At 36.6% G+C, this 26,750-nt stretch overlaps 2 pseudogenes; both read right to left on the bottom strand.

Annotated features, from left to right (window-relative positions):
* Positions 1-18,299: 18,299 nt before the first annotated feature.
* LOC114906250 lies at positions 18,300-18,875 on the bottom strand (annotated as a pseudogene).
* Positions 18,876-24,178: 5,303 nt separating this feature from the next.
* Positions 24,179-26,458, bottom strand: LOC114905830 (annotated as a pseudogene).
* Between the last annotated feature and the right edge of the window lie 292 nt (positions 26,459-26,750).

Here is a 26,750-nt window from a genome sequence, read left to right on the forward strand (position 1 = left end):
TTATTTTAAAGTCTATTTTGTCTGATATGAGAATTGCTACTCCAGCTTTCTTTTGGTTTCCATTTGCATGGAATACCTTTTTCCATCCCCTTACTTTCAGTCTGTATGTGTCTCTAGGTCTGAAGTGGGTCTCTTGTAGACAGCATATATAAGGGTCTTGTTTTGTATCCATTCAGCCCATCTGTGTCTTTTGGTGGGAGCATTTAGTCCATTTACATTTAAGGTAATTATCGATATGTATGTTCCTATTCCCGTTTTCTAAATTGTTTTGGGTTCGTTATTATAGTCTTTTCCTTCTCTTGTGTTTCTTGTCTAGAGAAGTTCCTTTAGCATTTGTTGTAAAGCTGGTTTGGTGGTGCTGAGGTCTCTCAGCTTTTGTTTGTCTGTAAAGGTTTTAATTTCTCCATCAAATCTGAATGAGATCCTTGCTGGGTGGAGTAGTCTTGGTTGCAGGTTTTTCTCCTTCATCACTTTCAGTATGTCCTGCCACTCCTTTTTGGTTTGTAGGGTTTCTGCTGAGAGATCAGCTGTTAACCTTATGGGGATTCCCTTGTGTGTTATTTGTTGTTTTTCCCTTGCTGCTTTTAATATGCTTTCTTTGTATTTAATTTTTGACAGTTTGATTAATATGTGTCTTGGCGTATTTCTCCTTGTATTTATCCTGTATGGGACTCTCTGTGCTTCCTGGACTTGATTAACTATTTCCTTTCCCATATTAGGGAAGATTTCAACTATAATCTCTTCAAATATTTTCTCAGTCCCTTTCTTTTTCTTTTCTTTTTCTGGAACCCCTACAATTCGAATGTTGGTACGTTTAATGTTGTCCCAGAGGTCTCTGAGACTGTCCTCAGTTCTTTTCACTCTTTTTTCTTTATTCAGCTCTGCAGTAGTTACTTCCAATATTTTATCTTCCAGGTCACCTATCCGTTCTTCTGCCTCAGTTATTCTGCTATTGATCCCATCTAGAGTACTTTTAATTTCATTTATTGTGTGGTTCATCATTGCTTGTTTCATCTTTATTTCTTCTAGGTCCTTGTTAACTGTTTCTTGCATTTTGTCCATTCTACTTCCAAGATTTTGGATCATCCTTACTATCATTATTCTGAATTCTTTTTCAGGTAGACTGCCTCTTTCCTCTTCATTTGTTAGGTCTGGTGCATTTTTATCTTGCTCCTTTATCTGCTGTGTGTTTTTCTGTCTTATTATTTTGCTTATCTTACTGTGTTTGGGGTCTCCTTTTTGCAGACTGCAGGTTCGTAGTTCCTGCTGTTTTTGATGTCTGTCTCTAGTGGCTAAGGTTGGTTCAGTGGGTTGTGTAGGCTTCCTGGTGGAGGGGACTAGTGCCTGTGTTGTGGTGGATGAGGCTGGATCTTGTCTCTCTAGTGGGCAGGTTCACGTCTGGTGGTGGGTTTGGGGGTGTCTGTGGACGTATTATGATTTTAGGCAGCCTGTCTGCTAATGGGTGGGGTTGTGTTCCTGTTTTGCTAGTTGTTTGGTCTAGGTTGTCCAGCACTGTAGCTTGCTGGTCGTTGAGTGAAGCTGGGTGCTGGTGTTAAGATGGAGGTCTCTGGGAGATTTTCGCCATTTGATATTATGTGGAGCTGGGAGGTCTCTTGTTGACTAGTGTCCTGAAGTTGGCTCTCCTACCTCAGAGGCAGAGCCCTGATTCCTGGGTGGAGCAACAAGAGCCTTTCATCCACACGGCTCTGAATAAAAGTGAGAAAAAGTAGAGAGAATTAGTAGAAGTATGAAGAAAGAAAGAAAGAAAGGAGGGAAGGAAGGAAGGAAGGAAGGAAGGAAGGAAGAAAGGAAGAAAGAAACAAAGAAGGAAAGAAGGCAAGAAGAAAAGAAAGGAGGCAGGGAGGGAGGAAGTAAGGAAGGAGGGAAGGAAGGAAAAACGACAGAAAGAAAGACGATACAGTAAAATAAAATAAAGTATAATAAAGGTATTGAATTAAAAAAGAATTATTTAGAAAAAAAAGGGATGGATAGAACCTTAGGAAAAATGTTGGAAGCAAAGCTATACAGAAAAAATCTTACACAGAAGCATACACATACACTCTCACAAAAAGATGTAAAGGGGAAAAAATCATAAATCTTGCTCTCAGAGACCACCTCCTCACTTTGGGATGATTCGTTGTCTAAAGGAGGGAAGGAAGGAAGGAAAGAAAGAAAGAAAGAAAGAAAGAAAGAAAGAAAGAAAGAAAGAACGAAGGTAAAGTATAACAAAGTTATTACAATTAAAATTAATTATTAAGGAAAAAATTTTAAAAAAATCCATGGACGGATAGAACCCTAGGACAAATGGTTGAAGCAAAGCTATACAGACAAGATATCACACAGAAGCATACATATACACATTCACAAAAAGAGGAAAAGGGGAAAAAATCATAGATCTTGCTCTGGAAGCCCACCTCCTCAATTTGGGATGATTAGTTGTCTATTCGTGTATTCCACAGATGCAGGGTACATCAAGTTGATTGTGCAGCTTTAATCCGCTGTTTCTGAGGCTGCTGGGAGAGATTTCCCTTTCTATTCCTTGTTCTCACAGCTCACAGGGGCTCAGCTTTGGATTTGGCCCTGCCTCTGCGTGTAGGTCGCTGGAGGGCGTCTGTATTTTGCTCAGACAGGATGGGGTTAAAGGAGTCGCTGATTCTGGGGCTCTGGCGCACTCAGGCCGGGGGGAGGGAGGGGCACTGCGTGCGGGGCGGGCCTGTGGCGGGAGAGGCCGGCGTGACGTTGCACCAGCCTGAGGCCTGCCATGCGTTCTCCCGGGGAAGTTGTCCCTGGATTCCGGGAACCTGGCAGTGGCGGGCTGCACAGGCTCCCCGGAAGAGGGGTGTGGGTAGTGACCTGTGCTCGTACACAGGCCCCTTGCTGGCAGCAGCAGCAGCCTTAGAGTCTCCCGCCTGTCCCTGGGGTCCGTGCTTTTAGCCGCGGCTCGCGCCCGTCTCTGGGGTCCTCGCTTTTAGCCTGGCTTGCGCCTGTCTCTGGAGTTCCTTTAAGCAGCGCTCTTAAACCCCTCTCCTCGCGCACCAGGAAACAAAGAGGGAAGAAAAAGTCTCTTGCCTCTTCGGCAGGTGCAGACTTTTCCCCGGACTCCCTCCCGGCTAGCCGTGGTGCACTAACCCCTTCAGGCTATGTTCAAGCCGCCAACCCCAGTCCTCTCCCTGCACTCCAACCGAAACCCGAGCCTCAGCTCGCAGCCCCGCCCACCCCGGCTGGTGAGCAGACAAGCCCCTCGGGCTGGTGAGTGCCGGTTGGCACGGATCCTCTGTGCGGGAATCTCCCCGCTTTGCCCTCCACACCCCTGTTGCTGTGCGCTCCTCTGTGGCCCCGAAGCTCCCCCCTCCGCCTCCCGCAGTCTCTGCCCGCAAAGGGGCTTCCTAGTGTGTGGAAACTTTTCCTCCTTCCAGCTCCCTCCCACTGGTGCAGGTGCCGTCCCTATTCTTTTGTCTCTGTTTTTTCTTTTGCCCTACCCAGGTACATGGGGAGTTTGTTGCCTTTTGGGAGGTCTGAGGTCTTCTGCCAGCGTTCAGTAGGTGTTCTGTAGGAGTTGTTCCATGTGTAGATGTATATCTGTTGTATCTGTGGGGAGGAAGGTGATCTCCGCGTCTTAATCTTCCGCCATCTTTAAGGTCCCCCCCCCATGTTTAATTTTTGAGTAGCCACTAAAGTATTTTCCACAGCCGCTGCACCAATTTACATTCCCACCAGCAATATATGAAGGTTCCAATTTTTTCACATCTTCATCAACACTTCTTATTTTTTTTAATTATATTTATTCTAGTGGGTATAATGTGGTATCTCACTTTGATTTTAATTTGTTTTTCCTTAATGACTAATAATATTAATTATCTTTTCACATTTTTATTGGCCATTTGTATATCATATTTGTATAAATGTCAAGTACTTTGACCATTTTAACTTGGATTTTTTGTTTTTAACTGTTAACGTAAGGTCTCTTTATATATTCTGGATATTAGACTCTTGTTAAATGCATGAGTTGCAAATATTTTCTCCCATTCTGTTGTTTGTCTTTTCACTTTCTTGATAGTATCCTTTGAGGGAAAAATGATTTTAATTTGATGAAGTCCAGTTTATCTATTTTTTATTTTGTTTCTCATGCTTTTGGTGTCATATCTAAAAATTCATTCCCTAATCCAAAGTCAGAAAACTTACACTTATGTTTTTCTTGAGTCTTATAGCATCAGCTTTCAAATTTATATCTTTAATCCATTTTGAGTTATTTTTGTATATGTTGTAAGGCAGGAGTCCAATTTCATTCTTTTTCATGTGGATATCCAGTTGTCCCAGAACCATTTGTTGAAAAGACTATTCTTTCTTTGTTGAATGATCTTGGTTTTAAGGGGGTGGTATTCAAAACAAGACATTTGATAGTATTGTAAGATACAATCAATACATTTTCAAGATTTTAAAACTAGGACCTTAAGTAAGTAAGCAAGTAAGTAAGTAATGTGGAAGAGTAATACTGAAGAATAGCAATACATAGACTGTATGAATGTGATTATAACTAGAATTTACTAAGCATGAAATTAAGCATTCATAGTAAATCACATATAACTTGTTTCACTGTATATATAAGTAAATCATGTGAGAATATGTTCTGTTCTGACCACCAGCACAGGGTGTTCCAACAGTCATTCACTATTATCTAAATCTCTTTCCTGCCATGAAATTTTATTCCATTCTTCTATGTTGATTGGTCTCATAAAGCTATGTTGATTTTTTGCAGCTGAAATACTTTTCCCCCTCTTAAAGTTCCACTGGTCTTGTTTTACTGCCTCTTATAGGAAGCTTGCAAAGTCATTTCCTTTTCTTTCCAAATTTCTCATACTTTATCTTGTTCCTTTTCTTTTCACTGTTTTCTTTTCTCTTTGTTCTGTGTGCTTCATTTTACTTTCATTCGTCTTTTTTTTTATATTTCTTTATGCTTGTAATGAATAGGTGAGCAAACCGATTCATTATCCCGCATTGTGAAGGTAAAAGATTGACTTTCTAGCAAAGCCATCATAAATAATTGCTTCAGGAAAGAAATTTACCATTTATCATTTTCTGATTCCTGCTTGATCTCAATCATCCTTAGTCCTCCTAGTGCCAAAGCTGGGACCACTGTTCTCACCTGCAGGCTTAGCCTGGAAACATTGATTTTAGAATATAAGGCTTTAAAAATTGCCATCCTATCACTCTGTGACTCAATATCAAGTTACTCATGCTACTTGTTTGGACCCGCAATTATGATCCTTTGGATAAATGCTCTTGTGATTTGTTCATTTTGTCCCCATCTTGCCATTCTGGTAACCCATTTTCATTAATTATTTTCTGAGCCTGAGTCCCTATCTTGGTACCTTGCCTTCTACTTCAGTCTTCTAGGACTGGATTTTTGTTTTGTTTCTGTCCATTCCCCCTTCTTCCCTGGAGTTCTCCTTTCTGAACTCCAGGACAGTAGCCAAGTCCATGTTAACTTGCTGATGGTCTACTCTGACTTCTGTATTAGCCTCATGAATCCCTTTTTTCTGCTCAGCTGGACTGTTGGGAATTACTATTGTCTTATAAGCAAATAACCTCAAGTTCACCATTCTTAAACTTCAGTGTGCATAGAAATAACTTGTGGTATATATTAGAATTTCAGATTACTGTATTCTATGATCTGAAATTTTGATTCATTATGTTTGGGGAAAAGCACAGGTCTTTTAATATTTAACAAGCTCTTTTGGTGATTCTTATGCCAGTGGTCAGCAGACCATACTTTGTAAAACATTATAACTTACAATTTTGGCTCGCCAATGAAATGTTTACTATTATCTATTGCCATATTATTTGGAAGCTACTTCTGAATTGAACTTCACTGAGTCTAAAGGACTGGATCTGTTTTAGCTGCCTGTCATACCTGATGATTTCCACCTGTGAGGTTTGCTGAGACCTAAATGGCTTGTTTCATTTTTTTTATTTTTGAATTTTTATTGGAGTATAGTTATTTACAATGTTGTGTTACTTTCAGGTATACAGCAAAGTGAATCAGTTATATATATATATCCACTCTTTCTTAGATTCTTTTCCCATACAGGCCTTTACAGAGTGTTGAGTAGAGTTCCCTGTGCTATACAATAGGTCCTTATTAGTTACTTATTTCATATATAGTAGTGTGTATATGTCAATCCCAATCTCCCAATTTTTCCCTCACCCCCTTACCAACTGGTAAGCATAAGGTTCTTTTTATACATCTGTGAGTCTACTTCTATTTTGTAAATAAGTTCATTTGTACCCTTTTTTTCTTTTAGATTCTACATATAAGTGATAACATATGATATTTTTGTTTCTCTGACTTACTTCTGAATTGAACTTCAGAGTCTAAAGAGCTGTATTCCCTGCCTGTCATACCTGACGATTTCCACCTGTGAGGTGAGATGTCAATGGATGGTTTCTGCATTCAAACTAAAGATGGGCAGGACCAGGCTCTGATCCTAGAAGTAGGCCCTATATGTGTGGCTTGAAGTTGAAATCACACTTTCCAAGGGTGCATAACAAATGAGCTTGATTTGAGTGTGATTTGATGGGTGATGCTTAGTAGCAGGGCAGAGACAATACTTGTGTTGTCAAGTGATAAGTGGGAATCTGGAAAATATTCAGCATCATGGACATTTGATGGTTTTGGTTGCCCAGCATTAATTTCCTTTTCTTAATTAGTATTTTAATTTCATTATGAGGAATTGCCTCTTCTCCATTGCATCTTCTGTAATCAGGTCCCACTTCCTCCCCTAACCAAAGAATGAAATAGTGATCATAATTATGCCAACTTAACACTACTTTCCTGGAATTTCAAGCTTGAAGGGAATTGCCAAAAGACAAACAAGTTTGAATCTATTCTATTCTAGCAGAGGGTCCAGTGCATACTCTTTTGCTACAAGAGAATTCCTATTCCTATGGTTACATCTTCTTAGTCTTTAGCTGCCTTTGTTCTTGCTGATTTCTAAACCTGGTTCTCCAGCCTTCGGGTTATTTCTATGAAGAAACAATATGTTTCCAATTAATTTCATTTTGCCTAAGTTAGCCAGATTTACTTCCTGTTGCTTGTAAATAAAGAACTGTAAAGGATATATTCAGGAAGATAAGGCAAAAGGACTGGAAAATTGTAATACAAGCTTGGGGGAAGAGGGTTCTCTGAAGGGAGAGCAACATGTTGGAGGACTCATGTGGGCCCAGAATTTGGCCTAAGAATACCAGTTTTAGGGCTGAGAATAAGAGAACTAAGTCTAGATTCTACCTGTCAGTGATAATGTGTTACTAATGTATTGAACGGTGTTGAACCTGCAATTTGAAGTTTTTATACTTATAGAGAGAAGTAGCTGGAAAAGGTAGAGACTGATGGGGCCTGACACACCCCAAAGATCATCTCTAGTTCTAAACCTAGGCCCTGTTAATCATCTTCATCCACTTCTGGAAACCACACTATTCCTGACTACTGAGATACACCTCTAAGAACAAGCAGCATATTGTGAAGATCAAGATAAATACTGGTTCAGACCTTTTAATTTATGCCTTTCCACATGTATATCACATTTAATAATTTTTATTGGTGGGGATGGAAGTAAGGGTAAAGAGGATACAGGTGTTGAAAATTATGTTTATATTTATATCTTGAAAATAAAATTCATTGACATTTCCTAACATGCCATCTTGTTATGGTAGGAAGAGAAGGCAGAGCTAGAGATTGATGAGTCAAACTATGATGGGGTTGTACTTGAGCTGGATAATTTCCACCTGGACAAATAAGAAATGTTCAAGAAAAATGTTTACTTATTCAGCATTAGGAAGTATAAAAATATTCTATATTTGATTCTAAAAATCATATGCAACTCTTCTTTCTACTAAAACTGTGTCTATAATACAATTTTTTCATTTTTAAACTATTTTATTTTACAGGTATTTAGCAGGCAAACTTCTGGAAGGTAATGGTTATAAGCATGACATTTGCAGCATCAAAGACCAGAATTTGAATATCAGTTCTATTATTTACTAATTGTGTAACCTTGGAAAAACTGTTTAAACTCTCTGAACCTCAGGTGTTTTTGTTTTAATTTTTAAAATAGTCATAATAATACTTCATAGTCTTGTATAAAATAAAGTAATAATCACAAAGCATCTAGCATTGTGCCTGGAACTTAGTAAGTAGTAAATATATTATTAGTAGCAGTAATAGTTGTAGTTACAAATTGAGAGACTGTATTGATTTGCCAGCATGATAGCCTGTCTTTTTTGGAAAGATGATTTTTAACATAAATTTTAAAAAATTGATTAAATATTCATTTTTTAGTTTAATTTGGGTCAGTTTTTTAGGAGACTGATAGTACCAAACTATCAACTGTCAACAACAACTGAGTCAGTCTTTGGTCTCCCAACAAAGCTGGTTAGTGTCATAGGAGCCCCTGATGGAGCATTCAGCTAGTATCTCAGAAAACAGTTCATGGCTGTCTCTAACTAACTGTCTGTCTCATAACTAATCTAATATAATCTTCATAGCCCAGCGAGATAAATAGGGATATCACCTCATGTTACATAACTGAAGTGCAGAGGGCTTAAAAGACTTGCCCAAGATTACATAGTCTGGAAATGAGTCAAACTCAAATCTTTTGTTTTCAAATCCTGTGTTAATTCCATTATGTTTAGAATATGGTAATTTTTGGTATCATATTATAATGCAAATAAGAGCTGTCAATGTTATTAAAGGAAACGTGGTGGAGAGGGGCAGCAAACCAATATGGATAAGTTATTTAAAAAGAATCTTCTTTTTGGTTTTATAGCAGGTTCCATTTGAGTGAATTATTCAGTTGAATTGCTTTAATGTTAGTATATCTATAGTGAAGAACCAGTATTAGTAAGAAAGAACATAGTCACACAAATCTAGAGAATGATGATATCTCCTCACGGATCATCTCCCTAGTGATTCTCTACCATAGCTGGCTGCACATTTACAGACCAATAAAATCTGAAATTGGGGAAGGGGCACTGAATATATACTTTTAAAAGCTACCAAGGCGATTCTCATGTGTAACCAGAGTTGATAACCCCTGATTAGCCCAACTCCTTATTTAGCAAAACATGGTGACCTCAAACTAGTGTCTTAACTACTGCATTAAATATAATTAAACATATCTATATTTTCCGTATTGCTCTTGGAAAATCTTGCACTCAAATTTTTATTGACATTATCACCTATTTTGCTTAAGTATTGACTTTACAAGAGTATGGTCTTGAATTAGCATAGCCCAGCGAAGACATGAAGAAAAGGTCCTTGAAGTTCTATTAACTTTTTGCTCAAAGGGAAGTATGAACTTTCAAGAGAATATGTAAACCAGAATGTTTAGGGAGAGAGGTCACCTCTGCTTTTGGTTGTTGCTTTCCATTAGTTTGAAAGGTGTGGTAATTCATTGGCAGGGTGGAATGGAGTGGCTGTTAATAGTTGAACCAGAGGTCAAGATGTGGAAGTTTAACATATAGCCCTTTTTAGTTTTGATTCATTGTTCAACCTAAAGTAAAGCCCTAGGATATTGGAGGCGTATATATTTAAAGATAAGAATAATATACCTTTTAAAGGCCAAGTACAAGTCACTTTTAGATGGTCACCGTTGGAGATTATTCATGCTCTGTTTGGGATAATTAAGAACTGATTCAAAATAGTGCTTTTTATTTGACTTTAAAAATTTTTGTATTTATACTTAAATACAGATGTTTTAAATGCATTAAGAATTCAACTAAAATAATTTAATGATCCCATCCCAAAGACCTGTTGGGGATATTGGGAAGATATCCAGTTTATCCATCATCATGTTCTGCTCACTTCTTCACTGTAGTCCTTCCATGTTGAGCACAGATAGCTTTGTCATTGGGACCATAGCAGAGGTGTTCTTCTAAAATCGCTCATGTAGCTATAAGAGGCTACATGTTTGGGTTTTAATGAGCTTGCTTGTTAGGATGGAAACTGAGACAAACTAGACACGGAGAGAATGAGTGTTGTAAGAAAGAGAAAAATTAATAAATACTAAATTGAATAGAAGATCACTGAGTCTCAGATTTGGAAGAAATCTTGAAGTTCATATGATACAATTCTCCACCTCAGGCAGAAATGCTCTCTTCAATATCCTTGTCAAGTGGTTGTCTAATCTTCATTTGAAAACTTCTAGTAATGTGGAACTGCTCTTTGTACAAACCATTTAACATTTAATTAAGGTATCATCCATTTCTAAGAAAGTTTAAAAGCTCTTGTTTGAGTCACAGATAGTAAAATAGAGGTGATAAATGATCAGCTATCATTCTAGTCAATTGGCCAATCACATAAAAAGAGACTATTTCTCTGTATCCCTAGAAAAAAGTCAGCAACACTAGAAATTTGGTATAGCTGACTGGAGTTTGACTAGGCTGTCAAGTGCAAAGGACACTAACTAATAACAAATTTGCAAATTAGTTTGCAGCAACATGCTCCACAATGCAATTATCCCTATCCTTCTTAGTGGAAAGTTACACATATTCATCTGGTTGTCTGCTGTTTTTTTTCTTCTTTCACCAGACCTTGCCCTACACTCTGTTAATGGAACAGCTAAAAGTGTTAGTAAAGCAGTAGCCAAATTTCTACATCATCAGTTGAAAAAAGATGGGTAACCCAATCTGGAAGCAATTCCTGAAGAGGGTTTCTGAAATGCTTTGAGCAGTGGAAAAATAGTTTTAGCATGTATATCACAACCCAAGGCAAAATTTTTGAAGGTAATAACACTCATTTAGATATAAATCTGATGTTTTTTAAAACATTCATGTTACATTTCAGTCACAGCATTTCTCTGTCACTGTCACTCTATGTTCTCTGGTAGAATGTGAACTTCATTTAAGGTCTATTGCTTGAGCTGTTAAATGTTCACTTTGATGAAGCCTACTCAAAGACCTATTCTGAATCAGTCCAGAGTGACTGTAGGTGACAGTTTGAAAATATAATTGCATGTTTAAAAGTCAAAATTTTCTAAACGATTCAGTTATTTCTTTAATTTTTAATTTTTTTGAATGAAAGATTTTTTAAATTCTATAGTGCTTTACAATTTTCAAAAGTTTCACACACATGATTTCATATAATCCCCAACACCCTTATATTGCTCTTCCCCTCCCTCTCCCCACTGGTAATCAATAGTTTGTTTTATATATCAGTGAGTTTGCTTCTTTTTTGTTTTATTCATTAGTTTGTTTTCTTTTTCAGATACCACATATAAATGATATCATACAGTATTTGTCTTTCTCTGTCTGACTTATTTCATTTAGTATAATGTTATTTCTTTAATATCTGTCATTATTAACTGAATTATCTTGTTTTTTATGGAATAATTAAAAAATAAATTTCAAAGTAAAATTCATACAGTATTTACTGGAACTTTTAGTTTCATTACTTTAAATATAAATTTGCTTATTGGTGAAATTTTCTATGAACAGCATAAAAACTGCAATTGCATTATCAATCATTCTATGTTGATTTAGTTTTGTTGTGTGTTCAATTTGGATATGGAAGGGTTATTTATTTACAGAGATATTAAAACTATTGGTCAGGTTTGATTTGGTTCAATGGGAGTATTGCTGTCTTTTCTGCATTATATTCAATGGTGTGGTTATAGGTTTTGTGGCCATTTCTTGGTTATTCATGCTAACAGAGGGAAGGAATGGCTTAAGTAATCCCAAAATAATTTCTATGTGCCTTTGGAATATGATTTTGAATTTCCATTCTATTATAAAAATTTTATGTTCTGGGAATATTTTTTAAAATAATTATATCACACCTTTATATTTCACCCTGTACTGACATTTCTTTGCCAGTTCATATATCACTATTGATAGAGAAAGTCCTTTATATTCTAGCTTCTGCCATCATAAAAATAATGAACTTGGTTAAAAGAGTGACTATTTTTTTTCATTTTCAAGCAATTGTTGTGTTCCTATTTTGTATTAGGCACTCTGCTAGGTACAATAAGAGACACAGAGATGAAGAAGGTATTCCCTTCCTTGAGAGAATCATAGTCAAAAAACAAAGACAATATACATGTATCTATAATGCTTAGAGAAGTACAGAGTGCAGAAGATTTATTTCTAATTTGGGTGAGGATGAAAGGGAGCAGAGAAAGACTTTTAAGTAGGGTTCTGAAGGATTAGTAATATCCAAGTATCTGAGTAAGGGAGAAAGTATCTTTCCAGACAAGGGGAAGTTTGAGGCATGTTGGGGATGTGATGAGTAATCACAAAAGGGAGTGATGGCAAATAAGTTTGGAAATATAACTGAAAAACTCATCCATGAGGTCAGTTAGAATATGATAAAATTATAGTGGATAGTAATACCACTTGTATGTAAATGAGAGTTGAATATTCTAATAAAAGATGGAAATATTTTATTGAGATGATCTCAACTGTAAATATGTTATATAGATGTATTAATGTTTTATTTTTGATATTTTATGTTACATTTGAGATGCAAGAGAAGTTTCATTTGAAAATGGGCAATAGAAGACCTGAGGAGTTTCGCTGGCACATACATTAAATTTAGTGCAGTTACAGCAATCCAGACAAACTAATGAGGGTATGGAGTGGAAACTTTTGTAATTTCATTAATTAAAAAGAAAGCCATTATTATGTAGCTATTTTATTTATTACAAAATTATATTTAGAAACATTGAGTTTTTTGCAAATTTGTAATAAGTTTAATAGACTCATTGAAATTAGGTCACAAAGTGAAACCTGCTCTTGTGAATGAATTGCTAGTCAGAAAATAAGTTCTGCCACTGATGCTCAAGGGGTCTATTTTCCTCCAAGTAAAATGATTGACTTATTTGGCTTTCAGCCCTCAAGTCTGAATTCAGGAATCAGCACAGTCCAGTAGGAAAAGGGCTGAACAAAGATTTAAAGGAATATTTGGCTTAAGTTTCAGTTCTTGTAGAATGTATTTTTTTTTATGACTGTGTTTACACAAGGGATGGATCAAGTTGGAGCCATAATTTTTGGGGGTTTTTGGAGGTTTTCTTTGCGGTACACAGGCCTCTCACTGTTGTGGCTTCTCCCGCTGCGGAGCACAGGCCCCGGACGCGCAGGCTCAGCGGCCATGGCTCATGGGCCTAGCCGCTCCGTGGCATGTGGGATCTTCCCGGACCGGGGCACGAACCCGTGTCCCCTGCATCGGCAGGCGGACTCTCAACCACTGCGCCACCAGGGAAGCCCGGGGCCATAAATTTTAATCTAAAGTAACACAATAACAAGTATACCAAGTATGCCAAGTATACCAAACATTTTCCCATAATTCACAAAATAAAAGCTAAAACAACACAAAAGGGAGGAGCTAGTGCAGAAAAGTAGCTCAGCTTTTAGAATGTTTGCATCAGTTATTTAATTAATTAGTAGCAAGCTGTGTTTTCTTAAGGGGAAAACAATTCTGACATAAACATTCCCCACATCTGATTTCAGAAATCCTTGCATGTATAACTTAGTTAAATTATACCTGCCTAATAAGTGATGGCTTTTTGAAATATATGCTGTTTGTGATTTGAAATAAAGTTTAAATGTACCAAAGAAATAAACATTATGTGCTTGCTTGAATTTCCCACCTCCCTAGTCAAGTGGAATTTATTCTATATGATATACTTGTTAAACAAAAACTTGAGTGAGAGAAAACGTATTTCACATTTGGAGTAGAAATGTCAAGAGACATCCAGTTCTTGGAATTAGGTAATTCCATAAACGAAGTCATTAGGGCATAAAAAGTACATTTGTACAAAACATAACAGTTCAGAGTATTTTCATATCAATTTTATTCTCAATTGTTAATTATTATTAACACTTTTATTGGATAGGTATGACAAATAAAATTCTTTACATTTTACTGTTGAGGAAACTGGAATTCAGAGATTTTACCTTAGACAACTCAGACTAGAATGCACATCTCTTGACAGACTGGAACTTTAAAAAAAATTTTTGAAATAATTTCATACTCATATAGAACTTTCAAAAACAGTATGGATTAAATGCTATGTACCTTTCACCCAGCTTCCCCCAATGACATCTTATGTAACTTATATACAATGTCAAACCCATAGTATGACACCCTTTCCTCCCTTTATTCCTTTATTTTTTGTGTATAGTTCTATAAAATTATCATATGTTGAAATTTGTGTAACCACCATTACAATCAGGATACAGAACTGTTCTATCACCCCAAAGAAATTTCTCTTTATACTTATACTCTCTTCCAAATGTAACCTTTGGCAATTACCAATTTGTCTAGATTCAAGTCCTTTGTCAGATATGTGATTTACAGATACTTTCCCCCAGTCTGTAGCCTGTCTTTTCATTCTCTTCTGAGAGTCTTTCACAAAGCAAAAGTTTCTAATTGTGAAGAGGTACAATTGATCAACTTTACCATTTACAGATTGTTCTTTTGGTGTCAAGTTTACAGACTTGTTGCCTAGTTCTAGATCCTGAAGATTTTCTCTCTTTTTTTTAATTGAAGTACAGTTGATTTACAATATTGTGTTAGTTTTAAGTATACAGCAAAGTGATTTAGATATATATTATATATACAAATACATATTTGTATTTCACATGTTTCTGTTATAGGTTATTACAAGATATTGAATATAATTCCCTGTGCTATACAGTTAATCTTTGTTGCTTACCTATTTTATGTATAGTAGTTTGTATCTGTTAATCCCACACTCTGAATTTATCCCACCCCACCCCCCATTTTGGTAACCACAAGTTTTTTTTCTATGTCTGTGCCTCTGTTTCATATATAGATTCATTTGTATTACTTTTAAGATTCCACATATAAGTGATAGAATATAATATTTGTCTTTATCTGACTTACTTCACTAAGTATGATATTATCTAGTTCCATCCATGTTGCTGCAAATGGCAATATTTCATTCTTTGTTATGGCAGATAAATATTCCAGTGTGTGTGTGTGTGTGTGTGTGTGTATGTGTGCATATATATATATAATATATATATTATATATATATAATATATATATTATATATATATATAATATATATATTATATATATATATAATATATATATATATATATCACATCTTCTTAAGCCAATCCTCTGTTGATGGGCACTTGGGTTCTTTCCATGTCTTGGTTATTATAAAGAGTACTGTTATGGACTTCTCTGACAGTCCAGTGGTTAAGACTCCACATTTTCACTACAGGGGGCATGCGTTCAATCCCTGGTCAGGGAAGATCCTGCATGCTGTGCAGTGCAGCCAAAAAAAAAAAATAGTGCTGTGATGAACAATGGAGTGCACGTATCTATTCGAATTAGTGTTTTCATTTTTTCCAGATATGTACCCAGGAGTGGGATTGCTGGATCATATAGTAGCTGTATTTTTAGTTTTTTAAAGGAAACTCCATACTGATTTCCATAGCGGCTACACCAATTTACATTCCCACCAAGAGTGTAGGAGGGCATCCTTTCCTCCACACTCTCTCCAGTATTTATTATTTGTAGACTTTTTGAAGATAGCTATTCTGGCCAGTGTGAGGTGATACATCATTGTGATTTTGATTTCCATTTCTCTAATAATTAATGATGCTGAACATCTTTTTATGTGTCCGTTGGCCATCTGTATGTCTTCTTTGGAAAAATGTATATTTAGGTCTTCTGTCCATCTTCTGATTGGGTTGTTCATTTTCTCAATATTGAGTTTTATGAGTTGTTTGTATATTTTGGATATTAAGCCCTTGTCAGTTGCATCATTTGCAAATATCAAATATTTTTTCCTATTTTGTAGGTTGTCTTTTCTTTTTTTTTTTGCAGTACATGGGCCTCTCACTGTTGTGGCCTCTCCCATTGCGGAGCACAGGCTTCAGACATGCAGGCTCAGCGGCCATGGCTCATGGGCCCAGCCACTCTGTGGCATGTGGGATCTTCCTGGACTGGGGCATGAACCCGTGTCCCTTGCATCGGCAGGCAGACTCTCAACCACTGCACCACTAGGGATGCCCTGTCTTTTCATTTTATTGATGGTTTCCTTTGTTCTGAAAAAGTTGTATGTTTGATTGGGTCCCACTTCTTACTTTTGCTTTTATTTCTTTTGCCTTGGGAGACAGATCTAGGAAAATATTGCTACAATTTATACCCAAGAATGTTTTGCCTATGTTCTCTTCTAAGAGTTTTATGGTGTCATGTCTTATATTTAGGTCATTAAATTGTTTTGATTCTATTTTTATATATGGTGTGAGGGAGTGGTCTAATTTCATTGATTTACATGTAACTGTCCAGTTTTCTCAACACCACTTGTTGTAGAGATTGTCTTTTTTCCATTGTATATTATTGCCTCCTTTGACATAGATAGACCACAGGTGAGCGGGTTTATTTCTGGACTCTCTGTTCTGTTCCATTGAGCTATATGTCTGTTTGGGGCCAAAACCATGCTGTTTTGATTACTGTAGTTCTGTAGTATAGTCTGAAGTCTGGAAGGGTTATGCCTCCAGCTTTATTTTTTCCTTATGATTGCTTTGGCAATTCTTGGTCTTTTGTGGTTCCATATAAATTTTAAGATATTTGTTCTAGTTATATGTAGAATGTCATGAGTATTTTGATAGGAATTGCATTAAATCTGTAGGTTGCTTTGGGTAGCATGGCCATTTTAACCATATTAATTCTTCCAATCCTAGAGCATGTGATGTCTTTATATTTCTTTGAATCATCTTCAATATACTTCGTCAATGTTTTACTGTTTTCAGCATACAGGTCTTTCACCTCCTTGGTTAAATTTATTCCTAGGTATTTCTTTTTCATGTGATTTTAAATGGGATTTTTGGTTTTTTACCTTCCTTTTCTGAAATTTCATTGTTAGTGTAAAAGACGTAACAAATTCTTTATATTAACCTTGTATCCTGCAACCTTACTGAATTCATTTATTAGTTCTAATAGTTTCTGTATGGAAACCTTAGGGTTTCCTATGTAAAGTATCATGTCATCTACAAATAGTGACAGTCTTACTTCTTCCTTTCAATTTAGATATATATTTTTCCTTTTTCTTGTCTGATTGCTATGGCTAGGACTTCCAATACTATGTTGAATAGGAGTGGTAAGAGTGGGCATTCTTGCCTCATTCCTAACTTTAATGGGAAGGCTTTCAGTTTTTCACTGTTGAGTATTATGTTGGTTGTGGCTTTGTCATAAATGACTTTTATTATGTTTAGGTATGGTCCCTCTATACCCATTTCAGTGAGAGTTTTTATCTAGAATGGATGTTAAATTTTGTCAAATGATTTTACTGCATCTATTGAGATGATTATGTGGCTTCTGTCTTTCCTTTTGTTAATGTGGTATATCACTTTGATTGATTTGCTTATGTTGAACCATCCTTGCAACCCTGGAATGAATCCAACTTGATCATGGTGTATGGTATTTTTTATGTATTGTTTTTGATGTATGATTCTGTTTCCTAATATTTTGTTGAGGATTGTTGCATCTATATTCATTAAAAATAGATGTTGGCCTGTAATTTTCTGTTTTGTAGTGTCTTTTGTTTTGTTATCAGGGTTATGGTGGCTTCATAGAATGAATTTGAGAGTGGTCCCTCCTCTTCAATTTTTTGTAATAGTTTGAAAAGGATAGCTATAAGTTCTTTGTATGTTTGTTAAAATTCCCCAGTGAAGCCATCCAGTCCTGTACTTTTGTTTGGAGGGAGTTTTTTTTTTTTTTATTACATATTCTATTTCACTTTTAGTGATCAGTCTGTTCAAAGTGTCTGTCTCCTCTTGACTCAGTATTGGAAAGCTTTCTGTTTCTACAAACTTGTCAACTTCTTCTGGGTTGTCCAACTTGTTGACACATAATGGCTCATAGTATTGTTTTATGAGTTTTGTATTTCTGTGGTATCAGTTGTTATTTCTTTTCTTTCATTTTTTTTGAGGGTGTTTCTTCTTGATGAGCCTGGGTAGAGGTATGTTGATTTTGTTTATCTTTTCAAAAAACCAGCTCTTGTTTCATTGATCTATTCTATGGTCATTTTGAACTCTATTTTATTTCATCTCTGATCTTTATTATTTCCTTCCTTCTGCTGACTTTAGGTATTTTTTGTGGGGGGGAGTACCAAATTACTTTATTTGAAGGAATGAAACTACTAAGGAAAGAACTTGTAGATGTTTTGGTACAACTTATAGAAAAGGTAAAAGTAACCCAAATATGCAGGCACTGCATTGGTGACAAAGGAAGTCACCCCTCTGGCTATGGAAAGCCAACCTAAAGCTTAGCTCTTGTTATCAGTGTTTCCCAGGGTGTGCTTGTCAAAGAAATACTTTGCCATGCCACGTTTGGTGGCCCCCATCTTATGCAAGTTGTTAACATGGTCACCTAATTCTTTGATGGATTTCACCTGCTCCTTCAGGTAATGAGTCTCAATTAAGTCACACAAATGGTGGTCATTTTTGTCAGTGGTCAGCTTGTGCAGTTCCAGTAGCGACTGATTCACACTTTTTTCCAAGTGTAGTGCACATTCCACTGCGTGCAGCCCATTCTCCGAGTCATCATGGTCTGGTTTCTTGATATGCTGAAAGAAGATTTCGCCACCTAGTTGGTTCTGCAGCTTCATCAGTTTCTCAGCATGTTCCCGCTCCTCAAGAGATTGGAGAAGAAAGCATTTGGTGAAGTTATTCAAAGTCACATCGTCACAGTCAAAATAGTATGACATGGACAGGAAGACGTAGGAGGTATAGAGCTCCATGTTGATCTGGCAGTTGATGGTGGCCTCTGTGTACTGGTGGTTGTTCTGATGCACCTGCGAGGGGAACATGGTCATCATGGTGGGTGGCTGAGGAGAGGCAGTGTTGGCGGTGATGGTGGTGGCTGTGCAGCACTGGAGTGGCAGCGGGGACCTTGGGGCAGTTGGAGTGTGCTGCAAGGTGGTGGCGAGAGCTGACTCTGTTCTGTCCAAGCAATGTTGAAGCAGGAAACCGTGGCAACTCTCTACGAAGACTATGGCTGACTTTAGGTTTTATTTGTTCTCCTTTCTCTAAGTCTTTTATGTAGTACCTTGGGTTGCTCATTTGAGATTTTTCTTGTTTTTTGATGAAGACCACTATGTATCTTTTGATGAAGACCACTAAGTATCACTATGAATTTCATACTTAGGACTGCTTTTGCTGCATCCCATGGGTTTTGTGAGGTTCTGTTTTCATTTTCATGTGTCTTGAGGCATTTTATGATTTCTTCTTTGATTCCATGGTTGTCTCATTGGATTTTCAGTAACATGCTGTTTAGTCCCTAAGTGTTTACTATTTTCCCATTTTTCTTAGAGTGGTTGATTTCTGGTTTCATATCACTGTGGTCAGAAAAGATACGTGAAGTAATTTCTATCCTCATAAATTTGTTAGAGGCTTGTTTTCTGACCTACTCTGTGGTGCATCCTAGAAAACATCCCATGCATGCTTGAAAAGAATGTGCATTCTGTTCTTTTTGGATGTAGTGCCCTATAGATATCCATTAAGTTCAACTGGTCTATTGTGTCATTTAGAACCTCTGTCACCTTATTGATTTTCTGTCTGGATGATCTGTCCAATGATGTCAATGGGATGATAAAGATTCCTACTATTATTGAATTATTGTCCATATTTCCATTATTTATTTATTTTTGGTTATCCTTTTAAATTATTTTTTAACATCTTTATTGGAGTATAATTGCTTTACAATGGTGTGTTAGTTTCTGCTTAACAACAAAGTGAATCAGTTATACGTATACATATATCCCCATATCTCCTCTCTTTCGTGTCTCCCTCCCACCCTCCCAATCCCACCCCTCTAGGTGGTCAGAAAGCACCGAGCTGATCTCTCTGTGCTATGTGTCTGCTTTCCACTAGCTATCTATTTTACATTTGGTAGTGTATATATGTCCATCCTACTCTCTCACTTCATCCCAGCTTACACTTCCCCCTCTCCATATCCTCAAGTCCATTCTCTACACCTACGTCTTTATTACTGTTCTGTCCCTAGGTTCTTCAGAAACATTTTTGTTTACATTCCATATATATGTGTTAGCATACAGTATTTGTTTTCTCTTTCTGACTTACTTCACTCTGTATGACATACTCTAGGTCCATCCACCTCTCTACAAATGATTCAATTTTGTTTCTTTTTATGACTGAGTAATATTCCATTGTATATATGTGCCATATCTTCTTTATCCATTCATCTGCTGATGGACACTTAGGTTACTTCCATGTCCTGGCTATTGTAAATAGAGTTGTAATGAACATTGTGGTACATGACTCATTTGAAATATGGTTTTCTCAGGGTATATGTCCAGTAGTGGGATTGCTGGGTCATATGGTAGTTCTACTGCTTGTTCTTTAAGGAACCTGCATACTGTTCTCCATAGCAGCTGTACCAATTTACATTCCCACAAACAGTGCAAGAGGGTTCCCTTTTTCCACACTCTCTCCAGCATTTATAGTTTGTAGATTTTTTGATGATGGCCATTCAGAGTGGTGTGAGGTGATACCTCATTGTGGTTTGGATTGGCATTTCTCTAATGATTAGTGATGTTGAGCATCCTTTCATGGGTTTGTTGGCCATCTGTATGTCTTCTTTGGAGAAATGTCTCTTTAGATCCTCTGCCCATTTTTGGATTGTGTCGTTTGTTTTTTTGATATTGAGCTGCATAAGCTGTTTGTACATTTCAGAGATTAATCCTTTGTCAGTTGCTTCATTTTCAAATATTTTCTCCCATTCTGAGGGTTGTCTTTTTGTCCTGTTTATGTTGTCCTTTGCTGTGCAAAAGCTTTTAAGTTTCATTAGGTTCCATTTGTTTATTTTTGTTTTTATTTCCATTTCTCTAAGAGGTGGATCAAAAAGGATCTTCCTGTGATTTATGTCATAGAGTGCTCTGCCTGTGTTTTCCTCTAGGAGTTTTATAGTCTTACATTTAGGTCTTTAATCCATTTTAAGTTCATTTTTTGTGTATGGTGTTAGGCAGTGTTTTAATTTCATTATTTTACATGTAGCTGTCCAGTTTTCCTAGCACCACTAATTGAAGAGGCTGTCTTCTCTCCATTGTATATTCTTGCCACCTTTATCAAAAATTAGGTGACCATATGTGTGTGGGTTTATCTATGAGCTTTCTCTCCTGTTCCATTGATCTATATTTCTGTTTTTGTGCCAGTACCATACTGTCTTGATGACTGTAGCTTTGTAGTATAGTCTGAAGTCTGTGAATCTGATTCCTCCAGCTCTGTTTTTCTTTCTTAAGATTGCTTCGGCTATTCTGGGTCTTTTGTGTTTCCATACAAATTGTGAAATTTTTTGTTCTGGTTCTGTGGAAAATGGCATTGGTAGTTTGATAGTGATTGAATCTGTAGGTTGTTTTGGGTAGTATAGTCATTTTCAGAATGTTGATTCTTCCAATCCAAGAACATGGTATATCTCTCCATCTGCTTGTATCATCTTTAATTTCTTTCATCAGTGTCTTATAATTTACTGCATACAGGTCTTTTGTCTCCTTAGGTATGTTTATTCCTAGGCATTTTATTCTTTTTTTTCAATGGTAAATAGTAGTGTTTCCTTAATTTCCCTTTCAGATTTTTCATCATTAGTGTATAGGAATGCAAAAAAATTCTGTGCATTAATTTTGTATCCTGCTACTTACCAAATTCATTGATTAACTCTAGTAGTTTTCTATAGCATCTTTAGGATTCTCTATGGATAATATCATGTCATCTGCAAACAGTGACAGTTTTAATTCTTCTTTTCTGTTCTGGATTCCTTCTATATCTTTTTCTTTTGTGATTGCTATGGCTAAAACTTCCAAAACTATGTTGAATAATAATGGTGAGAGTGGGCAACCTTGTCTTGTTCCTGATCTTTTTGGAAATGTTTTCAGTTTGCACCACTGAGAATCATGTTGACTGTGTGTTTGTCACTTTTGGCCTTTATTATGTTGAGGTAAGTTCCCTCTATGCCTACTTTCTGGATTTTTTTTTATCATAAATGGGTATTGAATGTTGTCAAAAGCTTTTTCTGCATCATTGAGATGATGGTGTTGTTTTTCTCTGTCAGTTTGTTAATATGGTTTATCACATTGATTTGCGTATATTGAAGAATCCTTGCATTCCTGGGATAAACCCCACTTGATCATGGTGTGTGATCCTTTTAATGTGCTATTAGATTATTTTTGCTAGTACTCTCCTGAGGATTTTTGCATGTATGTTCATCAGTGATATTGGCCCGTAGTTTTCTTTCTTTGTGACATCTTTGTCTGATTTTGGTGTCAGGGTGATGGTGGCCTTGTATAATGAGTTTGGGAGTGTTCCTCTCTCTTCTATATTTTGGTAGAGTTTGAGAAGGATGGGTGTTTGTTGTTCTCTAAGTGTTTGGTAGAATTCGCCTGTGAAGCCATCTGGTTCTGGGATTTTGTTTGTTGGAATATTTTTAATCACAGTCTCAATTTCAGTGCTTGTGATTGATCTGTTTATATTTTCTGTTTCTTCCTGGTTCAGTCTCAGAACTTTGTTCTTTTCTACGAATTAGTCCATCTTTTCCAGGTTGTCCATTTTATTGGTATAGAGTTGCTTGTAGTAATCTTTCATGATCCTTTGTATTTCTTCAGTGTCAGTTGGTACATCTCCTTTTTCATTTCTAATTATATTGATTTGAGTCTTCTCCCTTTTTTTCTTGATAAGTCTGGTTAATGGTTTATCAATTTTGTTTGTCTTCTCAAAGAAGCAGCTTTTAGTTTTATTGATCTTTGCTTTTGTTTCCTTCATTTCTTTTTCATTTATTTCTGATCTGGTCTTTATGATTTCTTTCCTTTTGCTAATTTTGGAGATTTTTTGCTCTTCTTTTTCTAATTGTTTTAGGTGTAAGTTTAGGTTGTTTTTTTGAGCTGTTTCTTGTTTATTGAGGTAGGATTGTATTGCTATGAACTTCCCCCTTAGAACTGCTTTTGCTGCATCCCATATGTTTTTGGTTGCTGTGTCTTCATTGTCATTTGTTTCCAGGGACTTTTTGATTTCCTCTTTGATTTCTTCAGTGATCTGTTGGTTATTTAGTAGTGTATTGTTCAACCTCCATGTGTTTGTATTTTTTACAGATTTTTTTCCATAATTGATATCTAGTCTCATAGTGTTGTGGTTGGAAAAGATACTTGATACTATTTCTTGTGTTTTTTTGTTTCTTCATTTTTAAACAAAATTCACATTTTATTTAAGTTGAAGTAAACTATACAAAATTGATTTTCTTCACCAAAAATAACAGCAATATTTTCTGTATTATTACTAGATAAACCATAAAACACTTATTTTTGTAGGTTTTCTAGGTTTTGGTTGTAAATCAAGATAAGGCAGTATATACAGTCATGGAAAAAGGCAAAAGAAAACAGACAAATCAGTTGTTAATATCCATGGCTTGTGATCCTGTCTTGACCATGAACCAGAAGTGTTCAAAATATACCTGTCAAAAACTTATGAAGATCTAGGCTCAATAAAGGAATGTAAGCAGCAATAATCAGATGTGGAACAACAATGGCAGGCTCTTCCATTCAAATTTAACTATAATTTATTCCTTCAACTTCATTTGATAGAAAAAAAATCTACACTGAAATCTTTGTTTGGCAAGCTCAGACGTTTGTCTCACAGTCTGATAATTTTCTTAACGGTCCCTTACAGGTATTTAACAGCATACTTAAAACTCCTACTATTCAAAGGTCAGTCATGAGTTTCATTGTAATGTTTTATAAAATGTATTCCTTCCTCCTGTACCTCCTCAAAATTTATTTCTTCAAAGAACTGATAACTCACTATCTGACAGTTGGATCCACAGTGATTAATGTTATGTCTAAAGTGACTTAACTTATACAGTTCCAAAATGCCATTAGCAGAGATCACAGAGCGTAATATGGTACTTTCAATGCTATCTTCTGGAAGAACAGTTAGGTCTCCAAAGCATGGGACTTCAAATGGGCCATTTAAACAGGCAGATTATCAATGACTAATGTCTCAATGGGAAGCCTACAGGTCAAGATATTCAGTGATTAAGTGGCCTACGTACACCTTACAACTTTTCTGTAAGGTATTTTAAAATTTCTTACAGATTTTTTTCAAATATCAAATATAAGAGAACGCCTATTTTAAAAGTCTCTTAGGTATTTTCAATGGTTTCTGGATTACCTGTAGGAAGCTCTGACTTACTTGTATATAGTTTGATATATGTATCCACCATTAAATCCAAATGTTGTTTTATATCAAATTTTATGTTAAGCAAAGCTAAGTTACTAGACCTTTGGTCTGTCAAAGTATTCCTCGGGTATGCTTTGAGACACTTTTGCCCATTTTCATAACGTTGGTTCTCAACCTTCATCAGAGGAAGAATACATAGGACCTTCAGCAGTGCATAAACATTAGGAAAAATCTTGATGTCTGGCAGATGAAGGGCTTCATAAATAGTGGATGGAAGTTCTATATCTTTCCCTCTGTGTTTCCACTTGATTCCGCAACAATGCAGCTCAGCAGAGCATGTGTCAGGATTAGGTAAATCACTGTTGTACATGTCAGCATGATGCTCCTCTGATGTATTGAATTTGAGCTGTTCCATGACAAAGAGTATCAGAGATAAGCATTTAAGAGCTCTGAGGTGCTGTTCTGAGGATATATCTTTCAGTTCCTGAATAATGTGTTCCACTGTTGGAACACTTAGAGTTTCTTTATAGTAACTCTCAGAGGTTAGCTGAGATTCCAGGTTACTGTGTGGAGCTCTGTGAAATTTCCCTGGGAGTTTCATCTGAATATCAAATTTGGTTGCCAAATGTGTGGCTTCTTCAAACCAAAATTCATGATAAACTTCGATATTTTCCATCACTTCATTTAGTGAATGCAGCACTTCAGTCAAACTACTGGCTGCAAAGAAGACATCAGAAGTTTGCCCCTGAAGATTTTTCTCAAAGGCTCTTGTAAAAGATATAACATTTTTAAAACCAACAGTGGTAATGATTAAATCAAAATCTGTTACCACACTACAGAGTACAAATGGTTGGCCAGCTATAAAGTTATTCCATCTAACATTTGTGTCATTATTTATACCATCTAAACATAAAACAAGTGCTTGTAGGAGGTCCACTAAGATTTCAAAAGCATCATGCCTGCCTGTCCACTAGGAATGGCAAATTTCCTTCAGTACTTTGCCCCTTTCTTCACTGTTCTGAAATAGGACAGAAATTACATTGTCAAGCTCTAAAAGCAGTTGTGGTGATTGATGGAGAAAACAACAAACTTCCTCAATTGTTCCTAATGCGACAGATACTCCCATAACAGACACTGATAATTCCAACAACATATTTAAGGCACAGGAAGAGCAGAGTGTGTAGATAGCTTGGGGCTATTTCTCTAAAAGTCTAGAAGCAACAACTTTCATTTTGGAAGAAAATCCACTGAACACAATCTAAGCCTGGCCACGACAGTACTCCATGTTTAATCTCTGCTTCTCAGTTATTTTAGTGTGAAATTTCATAGCCAAAATTTCTGCATCAGCTTCATAAGGCAGGAAGCCCACAAATTCCTCTCTCAGGTAGTGAGCTTCATCAACAAACCTCACCAACAAAGGCAGGTGCTCTTCCCCTGCTATGTCCACCACATCGTCAGTGACAATGGAAAAGAAGTGAGAGTCTCTCACTTCCCTGAGGGTTTCTTCCCAAATGCAGCTCTCACAGATCTCTAGCATCTGTTTCTGCTGTGTTTTCGAACAGAACAATGTGCTCACTGCTGTTGATTCAAAGCGCTTTCTCAGATCCTCTTCACCAGAATTGATCTGGCACTCCAGCAGTGCTTGAAAGTTATCAGGAGTAAAGAGACCTTCTGGGACTTCATAAGCTTCAGGTCCATCCAGAGGTATGTTCTGTTTTCCCATAAGAATCAAAATTTCAAATAAAGATTTTAAGTATTCTTTGTTTTCCTTCTCTTCAAGGGTTAAAGGTAAAATGTCTTCATCCTGCTCTTCACCCCCTTCGTCTGCACTGCTGTTGTTTATTTCCTTATGTTTTGGTTCCTCTTCAGAAGTTTCATCAATTTTTTTCTGTTTCAGTGTCCTGATTTGATCTTCATTCGATTCTTTTATTCATTCTCTGTGTCTACCGTGTGGATTTTTCAAATGGCTGGTAAGATCAAATATTGTTGGTATCGCATTATCTCAAAGAACTGTCCTATAAGGACTAGTTCTACAGATCACAGAAGTCTCAGACTGTTTGTCACAATATTGATAATGTTTATTTAGTTGATCAGGTGTTTTATCTTTGAAGTCTGCTCTCCTACAATTCTCCACCCACTTCAGGCATCTGGCTGGATCCTGTGGGAACCTGAAAAAGGCCAGGCCAGACTGCGTGCTCTTCTGTATGCCGTCAGGGGCCACACAAAAGTTCAGCAGCAGCATCTGCCGCTGGCCAGCCCAACCCTCCCCTCCCCACCTCCTCAGGGAAGCCCGCCCGCCTGTCGGGGCCACGGAACTTGATACGATTTCAATTATCTAAAATTTACCAAGGCTGGATTTGTGACCTAAGATACGATCTATCCTGGAGAATGTTCCATAAGGACTTGAGAAGAATGTGTATTCTGTTGTTTTTCGATAGAATGTCCTATAAAAATCAATTAAATCCATCTTATTTAAGGTATCATTTAAAGCTTGTGTTTCCTTTTTTATTTTCATTTCAGATGATTTGTCCATT

This window comes from Monodon monoceros, unplaced genomic scaffold (assembly GCF_005190385.1).
Source record: "Monodon monoceros isolate NGI ecotype Baffin Bay Population unplaced genomic scaffold, NGI_Narwhal_1 Super_Scaffold_22, whole genome shotgun sequence".
Taxonomy (NCBI): Eukaryota; Metazoa; Chordata; class Mammalia; order Artiodactyla; family Monodontidae; genus Monodon; species Monodon monoceros.